Source organism: Schistocerca americana, chromosome 4, assembly GCF_021461395.2.
Source record: "Schistocerca americana isolate TAMUIC-IGC-003095 chromosome 4, iqSchAmer2.1, whole genome shotgun sequence".
Lineage (NCBI taxonomy): Eukaryota > Metazoa > Arthropoda > Insecta > Orthoptera > Acrididae > Schistocerca > Schistocerca americana.
Window position 1 is genome coordinate 16,520,503 of NC_060122.1, and position 16,698 is coordinate 16,537,200.

The window sequence follows — 16,698 nt, forward strand, 5'->3', positions numbered from 1 at the left end:
TAGATTCCGATGCTTCACTTCAGGTTTACTGTATCCCTTGGACCCTCTTATTGACGATGAAACACAGATATTGCATCGGAATTAAATACAAAAGGCACAATGCCGACTTAAGTACAAGAAGACTGACTCTTCTTCCTGACTATGTTTTGAACCATTTCTGTGACACTAGTTATAGATTCCGATGCTTCACTTCAGGCTCACTGTATCCCTCTGACCTTCCTATTGACGATAAAACACAGAAATTGCATCGGAATTAAATACAAAAGGCGCAATGCCGACTTAAGTACAAGAAGACTGACTCTTCATACTGTCTATGTTTTGACCCATTCCTGTGGCACTAGTTATAGATTCCGATGCTTCACTTCAGGTTTACTGCATCATTCGGACCTTCTTATTTACGATGAAACACAGATATTACATCGGAATAAAATACGAAACGCACAATGCCGACTTAAGTACAAAATGGCTGACTCTTCTTACTGACTATGTTTTGAACCATTCCTGTGACACCAGTTATAGATTCCGATGCTTCACTTCAGGTTCACTGTATCCCTCTGACCTTCTTATTGACGATGAAACACAGAAATTGCATCGGAATTAAATACAAAAGGCACAATGCCGACTTAAGTACAAAAAGACTGACACTTCTTACTGACTATGTTTTGAACCATTCCTGTGACACCAGTTATAGATTCCGATGCTTCACTTCAGGTTTACTGTATCCCTCTGACCTTCTTATTGACGATGAAACACAGAAATTGCATCGGAATTAAATACAAAAGGCACAATGCCGACTTAAGGACAAGAAGACTGACTCTTCTTACTGACTATGATTTGAACCATTCCTGTGACACTAGTTATAGATTCCGATGCTTTACTTCAGGTTTACTGTATCCCTCTGACCTTCTTATTGACGATGAAACACAGAAATTGCATCGGAATTAAATACAAAAGGTACAATGCCGACTTAAGTGCAAGAAGACTGACTATTCTTACTGTCTATGTTTGAACCATTCCTGTGACACTAGTTATAGATTTCGATGCTTCACACCAGGTTTACTGTATCCCTTGGACCTTCTCATTGACAATGAAACACCGAAATTACATCGGAATTAAATACAGAAGCCACAATGCCTATTTAGGTACAAGAAGACTGACTCTACTTAATGTTTATGTTTTGAACCATTCCTGTGACACTAGTTATAGATTCCGATGCTTCACTTCAGGTTTAGTGTATCCCTTGGAACTTCTTATTGACGATGAAACACAGAAATTGCATCGGAATTAAATACAAAAAGCACAATACCGACTTAAGTACAAGAAGACTGACTCTTCTTTTTGTCTATATTTTGAACCATTACTGTGACACTAGTTATTGATTCCGATGCTTCACTTCAGGTTTACTGTATCATTTGGACCTTCTTATTTACGTTGAAACACAGAAATTACATGGGAATTAAAAACAAATGCAAAATGACGACTTAAGTACAAAAAGACTGACTCTACTTACTGACTATGTTTTGAACCATTCCTGTGACACTAGTTATAGATTCCGATGCTTCACTGCAGGTTTACTGTATCCCTCTGACCTTATTGCCGATGAAACACAGAAATTGTATCGGAATTAAATACAAAAGGCACAATACCGACTTAAGTACATGAAGACTGACTCTTCTTACTGTCTATGTTTTGAACCATTCCTGTGACACTAGTTATAGATTCCGATGCTTGACTTCAGGTTTACTGTATCCCTTGGACATTCTTATTGACGATCATACACAGAAATTGCATCGGAATTGAATACAAAAATGCACAATGCCGACTCAAGTTCAAGAAGACTGACTCTTCTTACTATCTATGCTTTGAACCATTGCTGTGACACTAGTTATAGATTCCGATGCTTCACTTCAGGCTCACTGTATCCCTCTGACCTTCTTATTGACGATAAAACACAGAAATTGCATCGGAATTAAATACAAAAGGCGCAATGCCGACTTAAGTACAAGAAGACTGACTCTTCATACTGTCTATGTTTTGAACGATTCCTGTGGCACTAGTTATAGATTCCGATGCTTCACTTCAGGTTTACTGCATCATTCGGACCTTCTTATTTACGATGAAACACAGATATTACATCGGAATAAAATACGAAACGCACAATGCCGACTTAAGTACAAAATGGCTGACTCTTCTTACTGACTATGTTTTGAACCATTCCTGTGACACCAGTTATAGATTCCGATGCTTCACTTCAGGTTTACTGTATCCCTCTGACCTTCTTATTGACGATGAAACACAGAAATTGGATCGGAATTAAATACAAAAGGCACAATGCCGACTTAAGTACAAAAAGACTGACTGTTCTTACTATCTATGTTTTGAACCATTCCTGTGACACCAGTTATAGATTCCGATGCTTCACTTCAGGTTTACTGTATCCCTTGGACCTTGTTATTGACGATGAAACACAGAAATTGCATCGGAATTAAATACAAATTGCACAATGCCGACTTAAGGACAAGAAAACTGTCTCATCTTACTGCCTATGTTTTGAACCATTCCTGTGACACTAGTTATAGATTCCGATGCTTCACTTCAGGTTTACTGTATCCCTCTGACCTTCTTATTGACGATGAAACACAGAAATTGCATCGGAATTAAATACAAAAGGCACAATGCCGACTTAAGTGCAAGAAGACTGACTCTTCTTACTGTCTATGTTTGAACCATTCCTGTGAAACTAGTCATAGATTTCGATGCTTCACACCAGGTTTACTGTATCCCTTGGACCTTCTCATTGACAATGAAACACCGAAATTGCAACGGAAGTTAATAGAAAAGGCACAGTGCCGACTTAGGTACAGGAAGACTGACTCTTGTTACCGAGTATGTTTTGAACCATTCCTGTGACACTAGTTATAGATTCCGATGCTTCACTTCAGGTTTAGTGTATCCCTTGGAACTTCTTATTGACGATGAAACACAGAAATTGCATCGGAATTAAATACAAAATGCACAATGCCGACTTAAGGACAAGAAAACTGACTCATCTTACTGCCTATGTTTTGAACCATTCCTGTGACACTAGTTATAGATTCCGATGCTTCACTTCAGGTTTACTGTATCCCTCTGACCTTCTTATTGACGATGAAACACAGAAATTGCATCGGAATTAAATACAAAAGGCACAATGCCGACTTAAGTGCAAGAAGACTGACTCTTCTTACTGTCTATGTTTGAACCATTCCTGTGAAACTAGTCATAGATTTCGATGCTTCACACCAGGTTTACTGTATTCTTGGACCTTCTCATTGACAATGAAACACCGAAATTGCAACGGAAGTTAATAGAAAAGGCACAGTGCCGACTTAGGTACAGGAAGACTGACTCTTGTTACCGAGTATGTTTTGAACCATTCCTGTGACACTAGTTATAGATTCCGATGCTTCACTTCAGGTTTAGTGTATCCCTTGGAACTTCTTATTGACGATGAAACACAGAAATTGCATCGGAATTAAATACAAAAAGCACAATACCGACTTAAGTACAAGAAGACTGACTCTTCTTTTTGTCTATATTTTGAACCATTACTGTGACACTAGTTATTGATTCCGATGCTTCACTTCAGGTTTACTGTATCATTTGGACCTTCTTAATTACGTTGAAACACAGCAATTACATGGGAATTAAAAACAAATGCAAAATGACGACCTAAGTACAAAAAGACTGACTCTACTTACTGACTATGTTTTGAACCATTCCTGTGACACTAGTTATAGATTCCGATGCTTCACTGCAGGTTTACTGTATCCCTCTGACCTTATTGCCGATGAAACACAGAAATTGTATCGGAATTAAATACAAAAGGCACAATACCGACTTAAGTACATGAAGACTGACTCTTCTTACTGTCTATGTTTTGAACCATTCCTGTGACACTAGTTATAGATTCCGATGCTTGACTTCAGGTTTACTGTATCCCTTGGACCTTCTTACTGACGATCATACACAGAAATTGCATCGAAATTGAATACAAAAATGCACAATGCCGACTCAAGTTCAAGAAGACTGACTCTTCTTACTATCTATGCTTTGAACCATTGCTGTGACACTAGTTATAGATTCCGAAGCTTCACTTCAGGTTTACTGTATCCCTCTGACCTTCTTATTGACGATGAAACACAGAAATTGCATCGGAATTAAATACAAAAGGCACAATGCCGACTTAAGTGCAAGAAGACTGACTCTACTTACTGACTATGTTTTGAACCAATCCTGTGACACTAGTTATAGATTTCGATGCTTCACACCAGGTTTACTGTATCCCTTGGACCTTCTCATTGACAATGAAACACCGAAATTGCATCGGAATTAAATAGAAAAGGCACAATGCCGACTTAGGTACAAGAAGACTGACTCTTCTTACTGACTATGTTTTGAACCATTCCTGTGACACTAGTTATTGATTCCGATGCTTCACTTCAGGTTTACTGTATCATTTGGACCTTCTTATTTACGATGAAACACAGAAATAACATCGGAATAAAATACAAAAGGCACAATGACGACTTAAGTACAAAAAGACTGACTCTGCTTACTGACTATGTTTTGAACCATTCTTGTGACACTAGTTATAGAATCCGATGCTTCACTATAGGTTTACTGTATCCCTCTGACCTTATTGCCGCAGAAACACAGATATTGCATCGGAATTAGATACAAAAGGCACAATACCGACTTACGTACAAGAAGACTCACTCTTCTTACTGTCTATGTTTTGAACCATTCCTGTGACACTACTTATAGATTCCGATGCTTGACTTCAGGTTTACTGTATCCCTTGGACCTACTTATTGACGATGAAACACCGACATTGCATCGGAATTCAATGGAAAAGGCACAATGCCGACTTAGGTACAAGAAGACTGACTCTTGTTGCTGAGTATAATTTGAACCATTCCTGTTACACTGGTTATAGTTTCCGATGCTTAACTTCAGGTTTACTGTATCCCTCGGAACGTCTTATTGACGATGAAACACAGATATTGAATCGGAATTAAATGCAAAAGGCACAATACCGACTTAAGTACAAGAAGACTGACTCTTCTTACTGACTATGTTTTGAACCATTCCTGTGACACTAGTTATAGATTCCGATGCTTCACTTCACGTTTACTGTATCCCTCTGACCTTCTTATTGAAGATGAAACACAGAAATTGCATCGGAATTAAACATAAAATGCACCATGCCGACTTAAGTAAAAGAAGACTGATTCTTCTACTTGACTATGTTTCGAACCATTTCTGTGACACAAGTTATAGATTCCGATGCTTCACCTAAGGGTTACTGTATCCCTCGGACCTTCTTGTTGACGATGAAACATAGAAATTGCATCGGAATTAAATACAAAAGGAACAATGCCGACTTAAGTACAAGAAGACTGACTCTTCTTATTGTCTATGTTTTTAACCATTCCTGTGACACTTGTTACAGATTCCGATGCTTCACTTCAAGATTACTGTATCCCTTGGACATTCTTATTGACGATGAAACACAGAAATTGCATCGGAATTAAATACAAAAGGCACAATGCCGACTTAAGTACAAGAAGACTGACTCTTCTTCCTGACTATGTTTTGAACCATTCCTGTGACACTACTTATAGATACCGATGCTTCACTTCAGGTTTACTGTATCCCTTGGAACTTCTTATTGACGATGAAACACAGAAATTGCATCGGAATTAAATACAAAAGGCACAATACCGACTGAAGTACAAGAAGACTGACTCTTCTTTTGTCTATATTTTGAATCATTCCTGTGACACTAGTTATTGATTCCGATGCTTCACTTCAGGTTTACTGTATCATTTGGACCTTCTCATTTACGTTGAACCACAGATATTACATGGGAATTAAAAACAAAAGGCAAAATGACGACTTAAGTACAAAAAGACTGACTCTTCTTACTGACTATGTTTTGAACCATTCCTGTGACACTAGTTATAGATTCCGATGCTTCACTGCAGGTTTACTGTATCCCTCTGCCCTTATTGCCGATGAAACACAGAAATTGCATCGGAATTAAATACAAAAGGCACAATACCGACTTAGGTACAAGAAGACTGACTCTTGTTACTGAGTATGTTTTGAAACATTCCTGTGACACTAGTTATAGATTCCGATGCTTGACTTCAGGTTTACTGTACCCCTTGGACCTTCTTATTGACGATCATACACAGAAATTGCATCGGAATTGAATACAAAAATGGACAATGCCGACTAAAGTTCAAGAAGACTGATTCTTCTTCCTGACTATGTTTTGAACCATTTCTGTGACACTAGTTATAGATTCCGATGCTTCACTTCAGGGTTACTGTATCCCTCTGACCTTCTTATTGATGATGAAACACAGAAATTGCATCGGAATTAAATACAAAAGGCACAATGCCGACTTAGGTACAAGAAGACTGACTCTTGTTACTGAGTATGTTTTGAAACATTCCTGTGACACTAGTTATAGATTCCGATGCTTCACTTCAGGTTTACTGTATCCCTTGGACCTTCTTATTGACGATGAGATAAAGAAATTGCATCGGAATTAAATACATAAGGCACAATGCCAACTTAAGTACATGCAGACTGACTCTTCTTACTGACTATGTTTTGAACCATTCCTGTGACTCTAGTTATAGATTCCGATGCCCCACTTCAGGTTTTCTGTATCCCTTGGACCTGCTTTTTGACGATGAAACACAGATATTGCATCGGAAATTAATACAAAAGGCACAATGCCGCCTTAAGGACGAGAAGACTGACTGATCTTACTTACTATGTTTTGAACCAATCCTGTGACACTAGTTATAGATTTCGATGCTTCACACCAGGTTTACTGTATCCCTTGGACCTTCTCATTGACAATGAAACACCGAAATTGCATCGGAATTAAATAGAAAAGGCACAATGCCGACTTAGGTACAAGAAGACTGACTCTTCTTACTGAGTATAATTTGAACCAATCGTGTGACACTAGTTGTAGATTCCGATGCTTCACTTCAGGTTTACTGTATCCCTTGGAACTTCTTATTGACGATGAAACACAGAAATTGCATCAGAATTAAATACAAATGGCACAATACCGACTTAAGTACAAGATGACTGTCTCTTCTTACTGACTATGTTTTGAACCATTCCTGTGACACTAGTTACTGATTCCGATGCTTCACTTCAGGTTTACCGTATCATTTGGACCTTCTTATTTACGATGAAACACAGAAATAACATCGGAATAAAATACAAAAGCCACAATGACGACTTTAGTACAAAAAGACTGACTCTGCTTACTGACTATGTTTTGAACCATTCTTGTGACACTAGTTATAGATTCTGATGCTTCATTACAGGTTTACTGTATCCCTCTGACCTTATTGCCGCTGAAACACAGATATTGCATCGGAATTAGATACAAAAGGCAAAATACCGACTTACGTACAAGAAGACTGACTCTTCTTACTGTCTATGTTTTGAACCATTCCTGTGACACTAGTTGTAGATTCCGATGCTTCACTACAGGTTTACTGTATCATTTGGACCTTCTTATTTACGATAAAACACAAAATTACATCGGAATTAAATACAAAAGGCACAATGCCGACTTAAGTACAAGAAGACTGACTCTTCCTACTGTCTATGTTTGAACCATTCCATTGACACTAGTTATAGATTCCGATGCTTCACTTCAGGTTTACTGTATCCCTTGGACCTTCGTACTGACGATGAAACACAGAATTTGCATCGGAATTAAATACAAAAGGCACAATGAAGACTTAAGTACATAAAGACTGACTCTTCTTACTGACTATGTTTTGAACCATTCCCGTGACACTAGTTATAGATTCCGATGCTTCACTTCAGGTTTACTGTATCCCTTGGACCTTCTTATTGACGATGAAACACAGAAATTGCATCGCAATTAAATACAAAAGGCACAATTCCGACTTATGTACAAGAAGGCTGACTCTTCTTACCGTCTATGTTTTGAACCATTAACGTGACACTGGTTATAGATTCCGATGCTTCACTTCAGGTTTACTGTATCCCTCTGACCTTCTTATTGACGATGAAACACAGAAATTGCATCAGAATTAAATAAAAAAGGCACAATGCCGACTTAAGTACAAAAAGACTGACTCTTATAACTGACTATGTTTTGAACCATTCCTGTGACACCAGTTATAGATTCCGTTGCTTCACTTCAGATTTACTGTATCCCTCTGACCTTCTTATTGACGATGAAACACAGAAACTGCATCGGAATTAAATAGAAAAGGCACAATGCCGACTTGTGTACAAGACGACTGACTCTTCTTACTGTCTATGTTTTCAACCATTCCTGTGACACTAGTTGTAGATTCCGATGCTTGACTTCAGGTTAACTGTATCCCTTGGACCTTCTTATTGACGGTGATACACAGAAATTGCATCGGAATTTAATACAAAAATGCACAATGCCGACTCAAGGACAGAAGACTGACTCTTCTTACTATCTATGTTTGAACCATTCCTGTGACACTAGTTATAGATTCCAATGCTTCACTTCAGGTTTACTGTATCCCTCTGACCTTCTTATTGACGATGAAACACAGAAATTGCATCGGAATTAAAAATAAAATGCACAATGCCGACTTAAGTACAAGAAGACTGATTCTTCTTCATGACTATGTTTTTAACCATTCCTGTGACACTAGTTATAGATTCCGATGCTTCACTTCAGGTTTACTGTATCCCTCTGACCTTCTTATTGACGATGAAACACAGAAATTGCATCGGAATTAAATATAAAATGCACAATGCCGACTTAAGTACAAGAAGACTGATTCTTCTTCATGACTATGTTTTGAACCATTTCTGTGACACAAGTTATAGATTCCGATGCTTCACTTAAGGGTTACTGTATCCCTCGGACCTTCTTGTTGACGATGAAACAAAGAAATTGCATCGGAATTAAATACAAAAGGAACAATGCCGACTTATGTACAAGAAGACTGACTCTTTTTCCTGACTATGTTTTGAACCATTTCTGTGACACTAGTTATAGATTCCGATGCTTCACTTCAGGGTTACTGTATCCCTCTGACCTTCTTATTGACGATAAAACACAGAAATTGCATCGGAATTAAATACAAAAGGCGCAATGCCGACTTAAGTACAAGAAGACTGACACTTCATACTGTCTATGTTTTGAACCATTCCTGTGGCACTAGTTATAGATTCCGATGCTTCACTTCAGGTTTACTGCATCATTCGGACCTTCTTATTTACGATGAAACACAGATATTGCATCGGAATAAAATACGAAAAGCACAATGCCGACTTAAGTACAAAAAGGCTGACTCTTCTTACTGACTATGTTTTGCACCATTCCTGTGACACCAGTTATAGATTCCGATGCTTCACTTCAGTTTTACTGTATCCCTCTGACCTTCTTATTGACGATGAAACACAGAAATTGGATCGGAATTAAATACAAAAGGCACAATGCCGACTTAAGTACAAAAAGACTGACTCTTCTTATTGACTATGTTTTGAACCATTCCTGTGACACCAGTTATAGATTCCGATGCTTCACTTCAGGTTTACTGTATCCCTTGGACCTTCCTATTGACGATGAAACACAGAAATTGCATCGGAATTAAATACAAAATGCACAATGCCGACTTAAGGACAAGAAAACTGACTCATCTTACTGCATATGTTTTGAACCATTCCTGTGACACTAGTTATAGATTCCGATGCTTCACTTCAGGTTTACTGTATCCGTCTGACCTTCTTATTGACGATGAAAGACAGAAATTGCATCGGAATTAAATACAAAAGGCACAATGCCGACTTAAGTGCAAGAAGACTGACTCTTCTTACTGTCTATGTTTGAACCATTCCTGTGAAACTAGTCACAGATTTCGATGCTTCACACCAGGTTTACTGTATCCTTGGACCTTCTCATTGACAATGAAACACCGAAATTGCATCGGAAGTTAATAGAAAAGGCACAGTGCCGACTCAGGTACAGGAAGACTGACTCTTGTTACCGAGTACGTTTTGAACCATTCCTGTGACACTAGTTATAGATTCCGATGCTTCACTTCAGGTTTACTGTATCCCTTGGAACTTCTTATTGACGATTAAACACAGAAATTGCATCGGAATTAAATACAAAAGGCACAATACCGACTTAAGTACAAGAAGACTGACTCTTCTTTTTGTCTATATTTTGAACCATTCCTGTGACACTAGTTATTGATTCCGATGCTTCACTTCAGGTTTACTGTATCATTTGGACCTTCTTATTTACGTTGAAACACAGAAATTACATGGGAATTAAAAACAAAAGGCAAAATGACGACTTAATACAAAAAGACTGACTCTTCTTACTGACTATGTTTTGAACCATTCCTGTGACACTAGCTATAGATTCCGATGCTTCACTACAGGTTTACTGTATCCCTCTGACCTTATTGCCGATGAAACACAGAAATTGAATCGGAATTAAATACAAAAGGCACAATACCGACTTAAGTACATTAAGACTGACTCATCTTACTGTCTATGTTTCGAACCATTCCTGTGACACTAGTTATAGATTCCGATGCTTGACTTCAGGTTTACTGTATCCCTTGGACCTTCTTATTGACGATCATACACAGAAATTGCATCGGAATTGAATACAAAAATGCACAATGCCGACTCAAGTTCAAGAAGACTGACTCTTCTTACTATCTATGCTTTGAACCATTGCTCTGACACTAGTTATAGATTCCGAAGCTTCACTTCAGGTTTACTGTATCCCTCTGACCTTCGTATTGACGATGAAACACAGAAATTGCATCGGAATTAAATATAAAGTGCACAATGCCGACTTAAGTCCAAGAAGACTGATTCTTCTTCCTGACTATGTTTTGAACCATATCTGTGGCACTAGTTATAGATTCCGATGCTTCACTTCAGGGTTACTGTATCCCTCTGACCTTCTTATCGACGATAAAACACAGAAATTGCATCGGAATTAAATACAAAAGGCGCAATGCCGACTTAAGTACAAGAAGACTGACTCTTCATACTGTCTATGTTTGGACCATTCCTGTGGCACTAGTTATAGATTCCGATGCTTCACTTCAGGTTTACTGCATCATTCGGACCTTCTTATTTACGATGAAACACAGATATTACATCGGAATAAAATACGAAAAGCACAATGCCGACTTAAGTACAAAAAGGCTGACTCTTCTTACTGACTATGTTCTGAACCATTCCTGTGTCACCAGTTATAGATTCCGATGCTTCACTTCAGTTTTACTGTATCCCTCTGACCTTCCTATTGACGATGAAACACAGAAATTGGATCGGAATTAAATACAAAAGGCACAATGCCGACTTAAGTACAAAAAGACTGACTCTTCTTATTGACTATGTTTTGAACCATTCCTGTGACACCAGTTATAGATTAAGATGCTTCACTTCAGGTTTACTGTATCCCTTGGACCTTCCTATTGACGATGAAACACAGATATTGCATCGGAATTAAATACAAAATGCACAATGCCGACTTAAGGACAAGAAAACTGACTCATCTTACTGCCTATGTTTTGAACCATTCCTGTGACACTAGTTATAGATTCCGATGCTTCACTTCAGGTTTACTGTATCCCTCTGACCTCCTTATTGACGATGAAAGACAGAAATTGCATCGGAATTAAATACAAAAGGCACAATGCCGACTTAAGTGCAAGAAGACTGACTCTTCTTACTGTCTATGTTTGAACCATTCCTGTGAAACTAGTCATAGATTTCGATGCTTCACACCAGGTTTACTGTATCCCTTGGACCTTCTCATTGACAATGAAACACCGAAATTGCATCGGAAGTTAATAGAAAAGGCACAGTGCCGACGTAGGTACAGGAAGACTGACTCTTGTTACCGAGTATGTTTTGAACCATTCCTGTGACACTAGTTATAGATTCCGATGCTTCACTTCAGGTTTACTGTATCCCTTGGAACTTCTTATTGACGATTAAACACAGAAATTGCATCGGATTTAAATACAAAAGGCACAATGCCGACTTAGGTACAAGAAGACTGACTCTTGTTACTGAGTATGTTTTGAAACATTCCTGTGGCACTAGTTATGGATTCCGATGCTTCACTTCAGGTTTGCTGTATCCCTTGGACCTTCTTATTGACGATGAGACACAGAAATTGCATCGGAATTAAATACAAAAGGCACAATGCCGACGTAAGTGCAAGAAGACTGACTCTACTTACTGACTATGTTTTGAACCATTCCTGTGACACTAGTTACAGATTTCGATCTTTCACACCAGGTTTACTGTATCCCTTGGACCTACTTATTGACGATGAAACACCAACATTGCATCGGAATTAAATGGAAAAGGCACAATGCCGACTTAGGTACAAGAAGACTGACTCTTGTTGCTGAGTATAATTTGAACCATTCCTGTGACACTAGTTATAGATTCCGATGCATCACTACAGGTTTACCGTATCCCTTGGACCTTCTTATTGACGACGAAACACAGAAATTGCATCAGAATTAAATAAAAAAGGCACAATGCCGACTTAAGTACAAAAAGACTGACTCTTATAACTGACTATGTTTTGAACCATTCCTGTGACACCAGTTATAGATTCCGTTGCTTCACTTCAGATTTACTGTATCCCTCTGACCTTCTTATTGACGATGAAACACAGAAATTGCATCGGAATTAAATATAAAATGCACAATGCCGACTTAAGTACAAGAAGACTGATTCTTCTTCATGACTATGTTTTTAACCATTCCTGTGACACTAGTTATAGATTCCGATGCTTCACTTCAGGTTTACTGTATCCCTCTGACCTTCTTATTGACGATGAAACACAGATATTGCATCGGAATTAAATATAAAATTCACAATGCCGACTTAAGTACAAGAAGACTGATTATTCTTCATGACTATGTTTTGAACCATTTCTGTGACACAAGTTATAGATTCCGATGCTTCACTTAAGGGTTACTGTATCCCTCGGACCTTCTTGTTGACGATGAAACAAAGAAATTGCATCGGAATTAAATACAAAAGGAACAATGCCGACTTAAGTACAAGAAGACTGACTCTTTTTCCTGACTATGTTTTGAACCATTTGTGTGACACTAGTTATAGATTCCGATGCTTCACTTCAGGGTTACTGTATCCCTCTGACCTTCTTATTGACGATAAAACACAAAAATTGCATCGGAATTAAATACAAAAGGCGCAATGCCGACTTAAGTACAAGAAGACTGACACTTCATACTGTCTATGTTTTGAACCATTCCTGTTTCACTAGTTATAGATTCCGATGCTTCACTTAAGGGTTACTGTATCCCTCGGACCTTCCTATTGACGATGAAACACAGAAATTGCATCGGAATTAAATACAAAATGCACAATGCCGACTTAAGGACAAGAAAACTGACTCATCTTACTGCATATGTTTTGAACCATTCCTGTGACACTAGTTATAGATTCCGATGCTTCACTTCAGGTTTACTGTATCCCTCTGACCTTCTTATTGACGATGAAAGACAGAAATTGCATCGGAATTAAATCCAAAAGGCACAATGCCGACTTAAGTGCAAGAAGACTGACTCTTCTTACTGTCTATGTTTGAACCATTCCTGTGAAACTAGTCACAGATTCGATGCTTCCCACCGGGTTTACTGTATCCCTTGGACCTTCTCATTGACAATGAAACACCGAAATTGCATCGGAAGTTAATAGAAAAGGCACAGTGCCGACTCAGGTACAGGAAGACTGACTCTTGTTACCGAGTATGTTTTGAACCATTCCTGTGACACTAGTTATAGATTCCGATGCTTCACTTCAGGTTTACTGTATCCCTTGGAACTTCTTATTGACGATTAAACACAGAAATTGCATCGGAATTAAATACAAAAGGCACAATACCGACTTAAGTACAAGAAGACTGACTCTTCTTTTTGTCTATATTTTGAACCATTCCTGTGACACTAGTTATTGATTCCGATGCTTCACTTCAGGTTTACTGTATCATTTGGACCTTCTTATTTACGTTGAAACACAGAAATTTCATGGGAATTAAAAACAAAAGGCAAAATGACGACTTAAGTACAAAAAGACTGACTCTTCTTACTGACTATGTTTTGAACCATTCCTGTGACACTAGTTATAGATTCCGATGCTTCACTACAGGTTTACTGTATCCCTCTGACCTTATTGCCGATGAAACACAGAAATTGAATCGGCAATAAATACAAAAGGCACAATACCGACTTAACTACATTAAGACTGACTCTTCTTACTGTCTATGTTTTGAACCATTCCTGTGACACTAGTTATAGATTCCGATGCTTGACTTCAGGTTTACTGTATCCCTTGGACCTTCTTATTGACGATCATACACAGAAATTGCATCGGAATTGAATACAAAAATGCACAATGCCGACTCAAGTTCAAGAAGACTGACTCTTCTTACTATCTATGCTTTGAACCATTGCTGTGACACTAGTTATAGATTCCGAAGCTTCACTTCAGGTTTACTGTATCCCTCTGACCTTCGTATTGACGATGAAACACAGAAATTGCATCGGAATTAAATATAAAATGCACAATGCCCACTTAAGTCCAAGAAGACTGATTCTTCTTCCTGACTATGTTTTGAACCATTCCTGTGGCACTAGTTATAGATTCCGATGCTTCACTTCAGGGTTACTGTATCCCTCTGACCTTCTTATTGACGATAAAACACAGAAATTGCATCGGAATTAAATACAAAAGGCGCAATGCCGACTTAAGTACAAGAAGACTGACTCTTCATACTGTCTATGTTTTGAACCATTCCTGTGGCACTAGTTATAGATTCCGATGCTTCACTTCAGGTTTAGTGCATCATTCGGACCTCTTATTTACGATGAAACAAAGATATTACATCGGAATAAAATACGAAAAGCACAATGCCGACTTAAGTACAAAGAGGCTGACTCTTCTTACTGACTATGTTCTGAACCATTCCTGTGACACCAGTTATAGATTCCGATGCTTCACTTCAGTTTTACTGTATCCCTCTGACCTTCCTGTTGACGATGAAACACAGAAATTGGATCGGAATTAAATACAAAAGGCACAATGCCGACTTAAGTACAAAAAGACTGACTCTTCTTATTGACTATGTTTTGAACCATTCCTGTGACACCAGTTATAGATTAAGATGCTTCACTTCAGGTTTACTGTATCCCTTGGACCTTCCTATTGACGATGAAACACAGATATTGCATCGGAATTAAATACAAAATGCACAATGCCGACTTAAGGACAAGAAAACTGACTCATCTTACTGCCTATGTTTTGAACCATTCCTGTGACACTAGTTATAGATTCCGATGCTTCACTTCAGGTTTACTGTATCCCTCTGACCTTCTTATTGACGATGAAAGACAGAAATTGCATCGGAATTAAATACAAAAGGCACAATGCCGACTTAAGTGCAAGAAGACTGACTCTTCTTACTGTCTATGTTTGAACCATTCCTGTGAAACTAGTCATAGATTTCGATGCTTCACACCAGGTTTACTGTATCCCTTGGACCTTCTCATTGACAATGAAACACCGAAATTGCATCGGAAGTTAATAGAAAAGGCACAGTGCCGACGTAGGTACAGGAAGACTGACTCTTGTTACCGAGTATGTTTTGAACCATTCCTGTGACACTAGTTATAGATTCCGATGCTTCACTTCAGGTTTACTGTATCCCTCTGACCTTCTTATTGACGATGAAAGACAGAAATTGCATCGGAATTAAATACAAAAGGCACAATGCCGACTTAAGTGCAAGAAGACTGACTCTTCTTACTGTCTATGTTTGAACCATTCCTGTGAAACTAGTCATAGATTTCGATGCTTCACACCAGGTTTACTGTATCCCTTGGACCTTCTCATTGACAATGAAACACCGAAATTGCATCGGAAGTTAATAGAAAAGGCACAGTGCCGACGTAGGTACAGGAAGACTGACTCTTGTTACCGAGTATGTTTTGAACCATTCCTGTGACACTAGTTATAGATTCCGATGCTTCACTTCAGGTTTACTGTATCCCTTGGACTTCTTATTGACGATTAAACACAGAAATTGCATCGGATTTAAATACAAAAGGCACAATGCCAACTTAGGTACAAGAAGACTGACTCTTGTTACTGAGTATAATTTGAACCATTCCTGTGACACTACTTATAGATACCGATGCTTCACTTCAGGTTTACTGTATCCCTTGGAACTTCTTATTGACGATAAAACACAGAAATTGCATCGGAATTAAATACAAAAGGCACAATACCGACTTAAGTACAAGAAGACTGACTCTTCTTACTGACTATGTTTTGAGCCATTCCTGTGACACTAGTTATGGATTCCGATGCTTCACTTCAGGTTTGCTGTATCCCTTGGACCTTCTTATTGACGATGAGACACAGAAATTGCATCGGAATTAAATACATAAGGCACAATGCCGACATAAGTACATGAAGACTGACACTTCTTACTGACTATGTTTTGAACCATTCCTGTGACTCTAGTTATAGATTCCGATGCCTCACTTCAGGTTTACTGTATCCCTTGGACCTGCTTTT